The sequence below is a fragment of the Anser anser genome, assembly GCF_964211835.1.
Source record: "Anser anser genome assembly, chromosome: 19".
In the NCBI taxonomy this organism is placed as follows: domain Eukaryota; kingdom Metazoa; phylum Chordata; class Aves; order Anseriformes; family Anatidae; genus Anser; species Anser anser.
The window spans coordinates 13,969,770-13,982,950 of NC_139740.1; the positions used below are offsets into that span (position 1 = coordinate 13,969,770).

The following is a 13,181-nucleotide window of genomic DNA, read 5'->3' on the forward strand; positions in this document are numbered from 1 at the left end:
ACCACCAGCCCGGAGCGGGGCTGCTCGCAGCCGCCTCTGCACAAACGCGTGCGTGAGCTGATTTCCCTCCCCGGAGGGCCAGGGAAGGGCCTTCACCAGCCCGTGCGTGCACCCAGGGCAGCGACGGGCACAGCCCCGGCCCTGCTGGGCCGTGTCCCCCCCGCCCCGTGCCACTTCTCGCCCCTCCGCCGCCTCTTCCAAACCCTCCGGCCGGGGCTGCGCGCCGCACGGTCTGCGTCCCATCTGCTCGCCTGGCCCCCGGCCAGCCTTCGATACACACGGCTCTGGATCCGCACGCAGTAAACATTTACAATTTTAGGAAATTTTACCCTTAATTTATCCCAAAGGCACGCAAGCGAAGTTCAAAGCCGTATAAAACCCGCTCTCTCGCCTCCGAGCGCGGCAACCAGGACGTGAACTTTAGCTGAAGAGCAAGAAATTGCTCAGCTTCCACGAAGCAAATCCCCACCAGTGTCAGGCAAAAGGGGGAGGCAGGCGAAGGAGCAGGGCTGCAGGGGGGGGACATGGATGCCACCAACATCCCCTCCTGCAAAACGCCGGCTCACAGCAGGCGCGGGGACCCCCATACCCCTTGCACGGCCATATCCGGCAGACACGGGCTGTTGGAGGCCGTGGCGAAGAGTTCAGAGCCAGCCCAAAGCTTTTTGTCAAAAATAACACCGCACCGCGGGCTCGCCGAGCCAGGGCCGCCCAAACACTCCCCAAACAACCTTGCTGCTCGCCCAAGGCAGTGCTTGGAGCGGCGCGGCCACGCGTTGTTTTCCTCCGGTGTTTACCCAGCGCCACGCTTCCAACGCGGGTATTATCTTTAGGTTACAGACTTAGCTAAAACACATAGGGTTTTTTGTTTTTTTTTTTTTTCCCCAGCCCGCTATTGTTCGGGTTTGCTCTGCGTCCCGGTCCCCGCACGGCACTGCCTCCCCTCCTCCTTGAACCCGCTTCAGCCGACCGCAGACACGAAGCTCAGCACCCCCAGAACCTCGCCGCATCCTCCTGCCCCCGGCCAACCTCCGAGCCGTCACCTCTCCGGATAAACTGGCCGAGGGAGACGGGGAAGCCCTCGGAGGCAGCCGGCTGGGAACGCAGGAGCATCCCCCGGGAGGCGCTGAGCGAACGGGGGCCGTCGCTCAGCCAAAAGGTGGTGGCAGTGGGCACCCTCCTGTCCCAGCACCGGACACGTCCCACGGCAAGCGGCTGCCGCGGAGAGCAGCTTCCAACCCTCGACAGTGGAGCAGGAGACAAGCAAAGAAGCGGCCGTCGTGCAAGGCTGGCCGACGGCAACTGCTTTGTTACGGTCGGCTCGCATCGACAGCCCGATCGCACCGGGGGGGGGGTGTCCCGGTGTGTCGGGGCCGTTTATTCCCCCCGGGGGTTGAGAATCTGTGCCCTTATCTGCCCGGTTATTTATGTCCCTGTTTGATTTATGAGTCAGCCTCACGCACGGGGTAAAAGTTCACGTCTCCCCCTACCCGCGGAGCACAAAGCCACATCTCACGGCTCCGCGCCTTCCTGCTCTCCTCTCTCTTTCACTGTGTTTTGACCCCGGCAGGGAAGGCTCAGGGAGGCTCGACCTGCACCCCGCTCCCCTCAGAGCCCCTGTAAACCCCACCTGCTCGCTCAGGATCCGTCCCACAGCACCAAACCTCGCCTGGCTGCGGCCGTGCGGGGCCGGTGCTGGCAAAGCGAGCAGGAGATGGAGCCGGGCTCGTTCCCGGCAGCGACTGCACTAATTCTGCTCAGCCTGATGGTGCGTAACGAAATGCAGGATCCAGAGCAGCCTGCACCACCGACAAATGTCCATTTGCACAGTCAAGGTCTGCCTAGGTAAAAAGTTAAAAGATATTTGTAAGCAGCTCGAAACGTAACTTCCCGTGCCCAACGCCACCGCTGCGCTGCTGGGCGCAGTGTTAGTTCCTTTCACCCAGAAGTGCTCCCATGTGCACGTCACGATGTGTTACAGGTTCAGACAGGGAAATACCTGAAATAACCCAAACTCAGCTCCCTGCTCCAATGTGCTTTGGGAAAAGCAAAATTTGGAACCTTTTACGGTTGCCCTTTCACATGCAGGGTGCGCAGAGCAAAGAAAGAAATGCGTGAGATCACCAAATGCTGACTTCACAGTGAACAATCTGTTCTCAAATACATTCTTTTCCAAAATCTCCCTTCAAGATGGAAGGAAAAGCGTAAAAAAAAAAAGGAAATTCAGCCCCAGGAAGAGTGGAGGGAGGCTCGGGGCAGGCTGGGCTGCCGAGGGCAGCGGCCACCTCGGGGCACCGCAGCTGCCCCGGCCCCCTAAAGCCGCGCACCTTGACACCAGCACCGCGTGGCACCCAGCTCATCGTGTGGCACCCAGCTCATCGTGTGGCACCCAGCTCATCGTGTGGCACCCAGCTCATCACCCCTGCCAACACCCAGGTGCGTCCGTGCGTCTGTTCGGGAAGGGCTGCAAAGCACCAGAGGACGCAGCACCCACGGGAGCACCATCCTGCAGCCTTGCTCGGGGCAGGGACGGTGCCTGCAAGCAGGGGGTGCTCTGGGGGACCGGTGGTGAGGACAGCCTGGGGCAGAGCAGAGCAGGGACGGGGCTCTGGGCATCGTGGCTCAGTTCAAGCTCGTCCCCACCCGGATTAGGGCCCCGCCGCTGGCCCCAGCTGCACCCCGTTAGCAGCCTCACAGAGCCGTTTGGCCCAAACGTTGACATACCATCACCTTGGGGCAGAAATCCACGTTGCTCTTCCCCGTCCCCGTATCCCTGCTGCCACCCTACCAGCCAGCACCCAGCACCCACACGCACCGATCCAGCTAAACAGCACCCTAAGGACGGGAATTCTGCTTGCAGCTGACCCTCAGCTGCACTGCAACGCGAGCCAGGGCCCCTTCCTCCCCTTCGAAATGTTTAGTTTGGGGTTATTTTTAAATACCCTAAGAAGACCCTAACACAAGACCTTGTTAACTCTGTTTCACTCAGCTTAGAGCTGCAGAAATGCCCACCCAAATTTAATTTTTTTTAAATATTCATATAAGTACACACATAAATAGAGTGAATTTAATGATGTGGCTGCACTGATCGCGGGTAGGGCTAGAGCTGGAGGGAGATACAGAACCTTATAAAGGCTATTAAAATATTTTTAAAAATTGAACACGCAGAAGCTGGGTGGTCCGAAAGCAGGGCTGGGATTACGGCCCACCTATAAAAATCCCCAATAATACCTGCCAGTTAACGTTTACAGCTTCATACAAACCCGCCAACCCTCTCCCTTTTGTACGATTCCTTAAACCATCAGCACATTTCACACAGAAAATGTTACACGGCATGGAAATCTCAGCGCAGAGACCAAGCTGGGGTGGCAGAGGAGTTTGGGGGAATCATTTAATTTTTTTCTTTGCTCTGTCCTCCAGTTCCCGTGCACAACAAGCTGGGCAGCCGGCGACACGCACGGCCCCGATCGCTTACAGGGAACAAAAGCCTCGAGGACGGCGAGGGAGGGCGGACAAATTGGGTGAATAAAGACCTAATTCTCCTCTTTTGGGGGCGAGGAGAACCTGAGAGATGCCAAAGCCCAGCTGAGCAGAGGCAGGCACGTAGGTGTGTTTGTATCTCACTCGTCGCCTCCTGGACATCTGAAGCGACGCCGGGACAGAGCTCGGTCCCTGGCTGTGGCTGGGAACAGGCAAAGAGCTGACGGACAGACAGACGGACGGACAGACGGACGGACGAGCTGGGCTGGAGGCAACGGGACCCCAAGGGTGCTGCCACCCGCTGCAGGGGGCTCCTCAGCCACTGGCTGCCCCGGCGGGGCCGCGGGGGGAACGGGTGATGGCCGGGGGATGGATGAGCGCCGGGGGATGGATGAGCGCCGGGGGATGGATGAGCGCCGGGGGATGGATGAGCGCCGTGTGTCTGCACTTGCATGCTGACGAGGATCAGCACCAGAAGCTACGAGCAAAATTAGAAGGAGGAAAACGTTTTCTCCTCTCCCCTCTCCTGCAACGTCACCACTAAAAGGCGCCGGGGGAGAGAGTGGAAAAGCCCCAGCGCGGCTCCTTTATGCAGCCCCAAAACCTGGAACTAAACAATTTACTAACAGATGTAGCCATAAAAGGCCCCATTATCGCATCTTGTACAGTAACAATGTCTTCATTCAAGTCGCTTCCCCTCCTCTGAGGGTTTATTTTTAAACCGTGCTGCTAAAGAGAGGAACGGGCCACTGCGGCGGCAAAGAGCGAGCCTCTCGCTCAAAGTGAGCCTTGTTTGGCATTATCTTGATAAGATAAACAGGGATAATGGCTTTTTCTTCCTCTGCTCTTTTCTTTGCCCTCTTTCGTTTATTTTAACGCGAACAGGAACTGAACCAGCGCGCTTTGCAGATCAAAGCCGGGCAGAGACCTTCGCGGGAAGGGGGCAGGCGAGCACCAGGTTTCCAGGCCTCAGCCCGGGGTGGGGGCAGGAGCAGGGCCCCGACACCCACCCAGGGCCCCCCTGGGAGCGGGCAGCAGCTCCTGGCACGGCCCCAAAGCCGAGCATCCTCCAAGGGGCACCCCCTCGGTCCCAAAGCGGGGCCAGGAGGCGCAGCGGAGCAGGGCGAGGAGCGGGCTGCGAGGCTCCCCGGCGGCGCTGGGGATTCGCTCTGTCGGGAGTCCCTGACTCCTCTCCGGGGCGAATTTTTGGGGGGTGAGTCCAGGCATCAAACGAGCCCTCCAGGCAGAGCTCACGCAAGAGGAGATGACTCAAAGTGGCGGCGTATGAACAGGGCAGGGCCAAAAAGCATCGGGAGGCTGCGGGGAAGAGGAGGAAGGGAGGAAGGTGCCAGGCAAGCGGGCGGATACAAAGGGGGCCCCCGGGTCTCCAGCGATAGCACGGATGATAGCAAAGGACACAAAGGTCCGTGTCGTCCCTCAGGATCCGCTCACGCAGGGCCCACCACGGGAAGGGAGGCAGGCAGCCGTTGCACAGACTTTCCACAGAGCCAGCCGTCTCCGCTGAGCATTACAAATCAGGCAAAAACCCTCCTCGGTCTAGACACTTAAGTAAAGGAGAAGGAGGAAGAAGTGAGGGAGAAGAGGAGGGGAGGCTGTTTATCCAGGCGGCGGTGTAAACGCTAACAGCAGGCGAGGGGCTCGCAGCCAGCAGCCCAGTTCCCAGCCGCGGTTTGGAGACTTCCCCGCTAAGCCTGGAGCCACAAATACCGGCTGCAGAAGGCACCCGGCCCTGCGAGCATCCTTCAATAAATGGGAAGATTTGGCCCCTTCCTCCGATGCGACTTCGCACAGCGCTCGCAGCCGGCTGCCTGGGGAGCTGCAGCTGCTGCTACCTACGGCCATGCACCGAAAACCCACCCCCAGGAGCAGGAGCACCCGGGCTGAGACAGGACTCAGCACCATGAAAACGAAGAGGATCCCGGGCCTCGCTGGGTCCAGACACCTCGTTTGTGCTGGGGAAGTCTCCTCCACAAATCTACGTTCACTCAACCCAGGCTCCAGCAACGCAGCTGCCGTGAGCAAACCCAGCTACCAGGATTTTAAGGACCAGGAAAATGTTTGCGCTTTGCTCCCGATCCAAGGACGGGAAAACAAGGTCTCTGCTCCATCCCTGCACCTCTCCGCACCAGAGACTGAGCAGCAAAGCGCAGTAAGACCCCAGCTTTAACTTCCCGGCACTGCAACAGGCTGGAAAGCAGAAGGAGCGGTGCGGGGAGCAGCTCCAGCAGCCCGAGCTGCGGCTCCCCACTTACCCCAGGCAGGCACCAGCCCTGGACCAGCACCGCCCAGGTCCATCCGCAGGGCTCCTGACCATCCAGGCACTGCAGAGAACAAACGTTTTCCCGGCGTAGAAAACATCTGGTGGCTCTGAAGGCAGCTCAGTGAGAACACCGCAGGCCACAGAGGTTTCCCTCTGCAGGTTTGCGCCCTGAGCGCCCGTGGAGGTTTCCTCCCTGCAGGACCAACCACGCACCGTAACAAGGAGCTGTTCTGAGAGAGGCTGAGCGTGTCGGGGTGCCTGTGAGCATGCTGATTTAATTATTCATGCAGATTTCACTTCCCAGGAACAATTTTTTTTTTGGATACGGGGTTAAGCCAAAACGCCACGGTCCGTCTGGCTTCTGCTTATCACCACGAGACCTCGCTGCGCTGCAAACCGAGCGCCTCGACGCAGTCCTGCAGTGCCTGCTCAGGCTCCAACCAACTTTGGAAACTCAATCCGACATGACAAAAGCTCCTGTGAAAGGCATCGAGAGGAGCAAGCGAAGGGCGAGACACTGCTTGACACGTTTCGCACATATTTGTAAACAGATCACCCGTGGGGAACGCGATTCAAGCCTGCCTCGTCTTGCTTTCCAGCCAGAGCTTGCTTTCCAGCCACCCGCCTCCTTTTTCTCATGACCAAGAAGCGGTTTAATATCTGTTTACAATAAAACGCCGTTTTCTGAAGGGCAGAGAGGCGCGAGGATTTTGCAGGAGGGCATTTCTTTGTCTGCTCCGCTGCTTGGGCAGGTGAGCGTGGGGCGTCTGTCCCGGCACAACCCCGTGAGCAAGGGGAGCGCCCTTTCCGGACACCCGTGCAACCTCGTTTAATTAAGCTGAGATCTGCTTTGCTGCAAAAACCATGCATTTGTGCTCCCAAAGCCTCTCTGCACCTTCACAGAGGCCGGGACATCCTCACCATCAGCACGTCGAGCACCTTCCCGCTGCCACTCACGGCGCGGGGCCGCAGCTCCTGAGCCCTCGCGGTTAATTAGCGGCGATGAGAATTGCAGCCGAGGAGCCACAAGGCACCCGTGCTCGCTCGAGGGACGCAGGAACGGGCGCCCTGTTTAGACTGACGGGCTGCAGCAAACGCTTTGTGGGTCACCGGCACCTTCCAGACGTTCCTCTTCCCCGGAGCGCCAGCAGCGGTGAAAGCTCACCCCGTTGCGTCTCCGTCTTCCCTTTTGGCAAAGGGGAAAACATTCACCAGTCGGAAAAGACCAGCTCCCTCGGGACACCGACCTGGGTAGGTAACCACCGCTTAATAACACACACGTACCTTCGGGACAGGTTAATTAAAAGGTGCTTAATAAGCATCTCGCAACAGTTTTGTTTTGTAACCAGAGGCCCCAACGTGGCGCTTGGGGAAGGTGCAGCATGGCTGGAGAATGAGCGTTTGTCTTGGAGCTCGGGGGCCGCGGAATTCCCCATCCAGCCCCACCTCGCGCTACCAGAGGTGTTTTTTTTTCCCATTAGGTGTTCCCGTGCACATCCTCCATCTGATAAAGAGGCCAGCAGCGAGGAGTCGACCCCACATTTCGATCCCACCCGAGCTTTACGAGCTCCACCGTGGATCTATTCATGAGCAGGAGACGGAGATCGTGCGTGTGCGAACGGCAGAGAAACACCCAGCGTGTCTTCTGCTGCCTCAGCCCACAATGATTTCCATTCATTCAAAGAAAACACAGTATTAAATTTTTTGCCTGGTTTCAATCTCCGTACATTAATCAAGCCTCAGCTTTTTCTCTTTCCCTTTTTTTTTTTTTTCCCAGCCTGAGAGACACAGCGTGGGAGGCACAGGCTGTCCCATGAAATAATATTTTCCAAGCCGCAGTCAAAGTCTGCCCGTCAACCCGAAGCCTCCTTTCTGTCTGTTTTACCAGAGCTGGACAGGAAACAATCTGCGGGCACAAGAGATCGAAACCCGGCCAGCGTTCCCAGCACGACGCTGATGAATGGGAGCCATTGTGCTGCAGGGGAGGAAACATCCCCATCGTCATCGGGGAAAAACTACAGCTGTCTGCATCGCCTGCACACGCACACGGGTGTCCTGCAGCTGCACGGGAGCTCTCGCGGAGCAGACACGGGGCAGCTCGGTGGCACGGCGTGCTTCACCAGCAAAACCAGGCACTTCTCCCTTTCCTTACGGTGCGGACAGCATCTGAGGTTAGAGAGGCTCGGCTCCTTGGCAAAGCAACACCTGCAGCTTGCAGAGGAGCGAGCAACAGAACAAACCCCGTGGGATTTTGCCCGCACCGGTGCTGCCGAAAGAGGGACCGGGACCTTCCCGAGGCGCTTGGGCTCTAACCAAGATGCGCTCCCTGGGTGACGCAGCCACGGGTGCGTCTGTCCCCAGGCAGGTCCCAGCCCCGGCAATGCCCAGGGGACACGAGGAGGGACACCCCGATCCCTGCTCCAGTGCCCAAGCCCGAGAAATGGGGGCTGAGTTTCAGCCGAGCGATGCAAACCCGCGGGAGAAAGCATCTCCCTGGTTCCTGGAGGTACCCGGTCTCATCCTAGGGCAGTTTTGCCCCAAAGCTGCCTACCCAATTTTTAACCTTTAACTTATTTGCATCCCCAGTGCCCTGCTGGGACCTGGTGTCCGCACCACACACGACGTAACACAATATTTCAAACTATTTTTCAGGTTTTTAGTCCTTTACGTACGCACAGGCCGGCAGGAGCTCGGCTGTTACCACCTAGTGTCAGGCAGGAGAGGAGCAGCAGCCCCGCACGGACGGGGATGGCTCGGGCACGGCTCTTCCCTGGGGTCCCACGGGGCGAGCCCCCAGCCCGCGGGGCAAACCCGAGACCTCCTCGCTCTGCCCACGTGGCACCCAGCAGGAACGGGGGCTTCTGAAAAACGCTGCTGTGGTTCAACTTCTCTCCCCCTTTTTTTTTTTAAAAAAAAGAAAAAAAAAAAAAAAAAAAGAATATTTTCTGGCACGAACCGTCCCTTGTGACCGGACTTAGCCCCTGGCCACGACAAAGGCCGCTTTCTTACCGAGTTTAAGGGCTGCAGGGCACCGGGGCCCTGGGGCTCCTGCACTGCATGCAGCCCGTGGAAATGGGAAGCAGCCGCGGTGCTGGGCACTCAGCACCATCCTGCTGCGCGCAGGGGTGCTCGGTCCAAGGCTCCAAGGTGCTCACACATCCTCTGTCCTACACGGGGCAAACTGCAGAGGGCCAAGAGATGGATGTCAAGAGCAGGGAGGGAAGGCACCCAGGCAAGGAGCACAGCGCGCAACGTGTGCCTACAAAGATCCCAGCAAAAAGCTCGCCGCCGTCCCTGCTTCCAGCATTTCCGAGGTTTTCCAGCCTTAATAACAACCTCTCAGCGTATTTTTAAAATTCTACACACCGACGACAATCAAATAGCACTGGGGCTGCAAGATGAAACGCCCAGAAGCTACACGGCACCCACGCAGAACGGGAGGCGCTGAGCGCAGCCGGGGAGGGGGAGCCCCCGGCACCTGCGTTCGAGGTGGGAGCAGCGACACCGCCCGTCGTAGCGCGTGGCATCCCGAGGGATTATCTCCACCGGGGATGGGACGGAGGAAAACCAGCTCCTGGTGCCGATTCCCCAAGGAAGAGCCTCCGAGGAAAGGAGAGGAGAGGTTCCCAAGGACGCCACCTCCCTGTCCTTGCTCGCGTTTCTAGCCAGGGCACGGATTCTGTGCGCATCAGTGGGATTTGGGGAGAAAAACCAAAAAAAAGCGGGGCTATGCCCTTCCTCTGCTGCTGGGGGACTGGGAGCGGGATGGTGAAGGGACATGGTGCAGGCTGTGACAGCAGAGTGGGCACACGTCTTCCTGAGCTCCCCTCCCTGCCAGCTCCAGCCATTTCTGCCTGCAAACCCCCACGGGACTGGGCTGAGGATCCCCCCAGCATCCGTCGGCTTAAAGAAATAAACGATGGCCGCTAAAGCAGGTGGTTTTGTCCTCTAAATGCCGGGGGCTTGGAGTGGGGGGGACCACCCGGGCTGCACCCTGCACCACGGTGCCAGTGGATGGAGACGCCCAGAGTGCGGCCAGCCCCGGGGAGCAGCCCCGGCCCCCTGACCGTGACCGTGACCCTGGCATGGCGCTGCCAGCCGGCACAGCCCCGTGTCCCGCAGTGTGCCCACAGAGACGCGTGGATTTGGCCCGTTTTGCCCTCGGCGGCTCCAGCACCATCTGGTCCCTTTTAAATCAGCCACACGAGGTGGGGAGGTTTGGTCAGTTGTTTTTTTCTTTTCCCCTCCCTGCTTCATGCAAAGAGAAGAGGAGTGGGGGGGGGGGGGGTAACAGAGCTTTTTTAAGCCCCGGCTGCCCTCCTCTCTACCTTCCTGCCTGGAGGGCAGCCAGGAGCAGCTCGCTCCTCCCTGCGCGCATCTGGAGGGGACGGGTCGGGTCCCAGTGCCCAGGGCTCACCGCGCTCCCCGGCCGCCCACGCCGGGCACGGCTCCTCCTGCACGGACCCTGCTTTGTCCCAAGCGGCCGTGTCCAGCCCTGGGACCGTCCACGGCGTGCTTACAACCGCAGGGAACGGGGCAGAGCAGCCCCACCAGCACCGCCTGGGGCTGCTCCGCAGGGCTCAGAGGGACGGGACACGGAGCGACCTGACGCGTGCTGAGGACCAAAACGGGTCCTGGCCCCGCAGCACCTGGAGGCTCCTTCACCCTGCACTTCTGACATCCCCACGCCGGTATCACTGAAAATCTGCCTGGTCCTGGCAGGCCGGCAGCGCTCAGATGTTACTTCAGGCACCTCACACCCTAACAGCAGCGTAACACGCTCTGATAAAAGCCCTCGGCGCGCCGCCCGTGGGGACGCAGCGGGGACAGGCAACCTCCGCCTGACCAAAGGAGCGCAGATTCTCGCACGCTGATGCAAAAAAAGGGGGCTCTGCTGCGGGGATGTCCGGGCTTCCCGCACGCCCCTTGTTCTGCAGCCCCCTTGCAAGCAGCCGAGCCCAACGAGCGGAGCAGGAGCGGGCTGCGCACGCCCGGGGGCAGCAGAGCAGCGCGGAGCCGCGGCACCGGGATGCTCCCGAGCCCCCCGAGGAGCTGCGGGGCGCGCGGGAGCCCCGGGGGCCAGATCCTGCAGGGACCGGGCAGGATCCTGCGGGAGCCTGGTGTGGGATGAGGCGGGCGGCCGAGGCAGGGACCCTGCTGTACCAGCCGCAGCAGCTCCGCGCACGCCGCTGCTCCCGCGCAGATCTTGCTCGAGATGCCCAAGAGCCCGGCGGAGCAGCCCAGCACCTAAAGCCTGGCGTCCTTCCCGCTGTGCTTTGCAGAACAGCTGGCGCTCTCCCCTTTTTCGTAATTCCCTCTCTGCAAACACGCTTCTTAAACGCAAAGCTTACAGCTCTGGAAACAGCCCTTCGGGAGGCCGCGGGGACGTGCGTCCCCCGAGCCCTATGGCGAGCTGGAGGGAAGCCCAGGCTCCCCACGAGGTTTCGCCCCGCTGGGGGAAATGCGATCAGTCAGCATCCACGCGGTGCCGGCAGCGCTTCCCGAAGCCAGCCAGCATCTCTCCATCCAGCAGGGAAAGTCCTCTGGTGGCACGGGAAGCCGCGGCGGGCCCTGGGAACATCCACCCGCCACCGCGTCCCCAGGCGCTTGCGTCCTGGCGGGCTCCGAACGCGTCAGAGCCTTCAAAAACGCTCTCGCACGATCCAAGGTTTGAACTAACAAACCCTCCTGAAAGGCAGCTCACATCAGCCGCGGCTCGGCGCGGCAGTAACGCAGTTACTCAGTCACAGCCGGGGGGAAGAAACGACGGCAGAAGGGAGGAGGGAAACTGAGTCACGCATCCATCTCGGTACGACGCTATTTTTAAAGTAATGGACACGAGGGAGATCGTAGCTGTCACGGCCCCGAAGCGCCGGGGCTGACCTGGGGCAATTTCCTCTTCGTGTCAGAAGATTTCCCTCTGTTTCTCACATTAGAGGTGGAATCGCGTCGGGTCTGAGCTGGTTTTTAAGCCCGTGTAACGCAGCTGGGCCATCTCACCAGGTTTCCAAGCCGCGACCCCACGCGCTTGGTGCTCGCACTGAAGTCCTGGAACAACTCGAGTGCTGGGCAGAGAGGGGCAAACCTGGGCTGGGCCGGGCGATGCAGCCCAGAGCTGCTCTGCTCTCCTGCAGTTTTGGGGCGCTTACGCCCCCGGCACATCTCTCGTGGCCCCAAGGACCCTGGGGCTTTGTCCCCTTTTGTCCCAGGCACCACCGGGACCCCACACTGCTCCCTCCTCCAAGAGCCCGCGACAAGAGAAATCTTTATTCCTGGATATTCGCAAGTGGCTTCCCGGAGGAGAAGCCACACGGAGCGGCTTTTGTTCTGCCCGCAGCTGACAATGACAGACAGATTGATGGCAACCAAGTTATTTTGTCTCCTTTCGCAGCTGACAAAATTCGCGCTGGTATTTTCCTGGTACAGACCCCACCTTTCATCTGACATGATTAATGCCGTTGTAAATACAGAGAAAGAGCCAGCTGCTTCTGCCTTCTGAGCTTTCACCGAGCAGCTGATAAAAAGCGTCCTTTTGTTCGAGCATCTCTGGAGTCTCCGCAGACTTTCTGAGCAGCCTTTTATTGCAAAAAGGTTAGAAGAAACGCCGTCGCTGGGACTGGCGTACCGTGCCTTGCTCAGCGCAGGTCTGGATGCGACCTGCTGCAATCAAAGCGCCAGCCCCTGCCCTCGGTGGGGTCCCCCCATGCGCAGCGGAGGTGCCACGGGCATCACCCACAGGCTCTCTTTGCTCGTGTCCCTTCCAGGCTCTGCCTCTTTGCTCGGTCAATGTGAACGCGGCAGGGGATGGTGGCAGCACGGGGCGGGGTGTGAGGCTCCCCACGCAGCCCTGGGACCCCTCGGATCCCACCTGGCAGCACCGAGGCGGCTGACGCTGGCACGCAACTGTGCTTCCATCCACCTGCCAGAGGGGCTGGGAGGGGTATTGCACAGGCTGAACGCACCGCATCCCCCCCCCCGCTGAATATATTATGATGCGGGTCTAGGAAACAAAGGGCAAGCGTGGAACAAGCCTCAGATATCAAATTCAAAGAGAAAAACAAAAGCATTCGGTAAGAGCGCGCTGAGCGCTGCGCGCACCTCCCTGCCCCTGGACGGCGAGGCCAGCAGCCGCGGGCAGCCCCCCGGGGTGGCACAGGGTGACGCACGCTGCCCCCGCCTCACTCCTCCCAATGAACCGAGCTCAGCAAGAGAAGCGACGCTCTGAAACACCACGGTCCCGTCCCGGGCGTTTCTGTGTCCCCGTGACCGGTCCCGGGCACGAGCCCAGCTCCTGCAGCCCCCAGCACCAGCCCAGGTCCCTGCTGCGGGTGCAGACAGCAGCCCCCAGCCACGGCAGGCGAATGCAGCAGCCCCTCAGCACCCCCAAACTCACGCAGAGGCACCCGCAGGAGGGTGCTGC

General features: G+C 60.0%; 1 protein-coding gene across 6 annotated transcripts in view; it reads right to left on the reverse strand.

Annotated features, from left to right (window-relative positions):
* The window catches only part of SLC39A11 (solute carrier family 39 member 11), an 88,216-nt gene that overhangs the window by 7,650 nt on the left and 67,385 nt on the right, over positions 1-13,181 (reverse strand). The gene's annotated exons all lie outside the window — the stretch shown is intronic.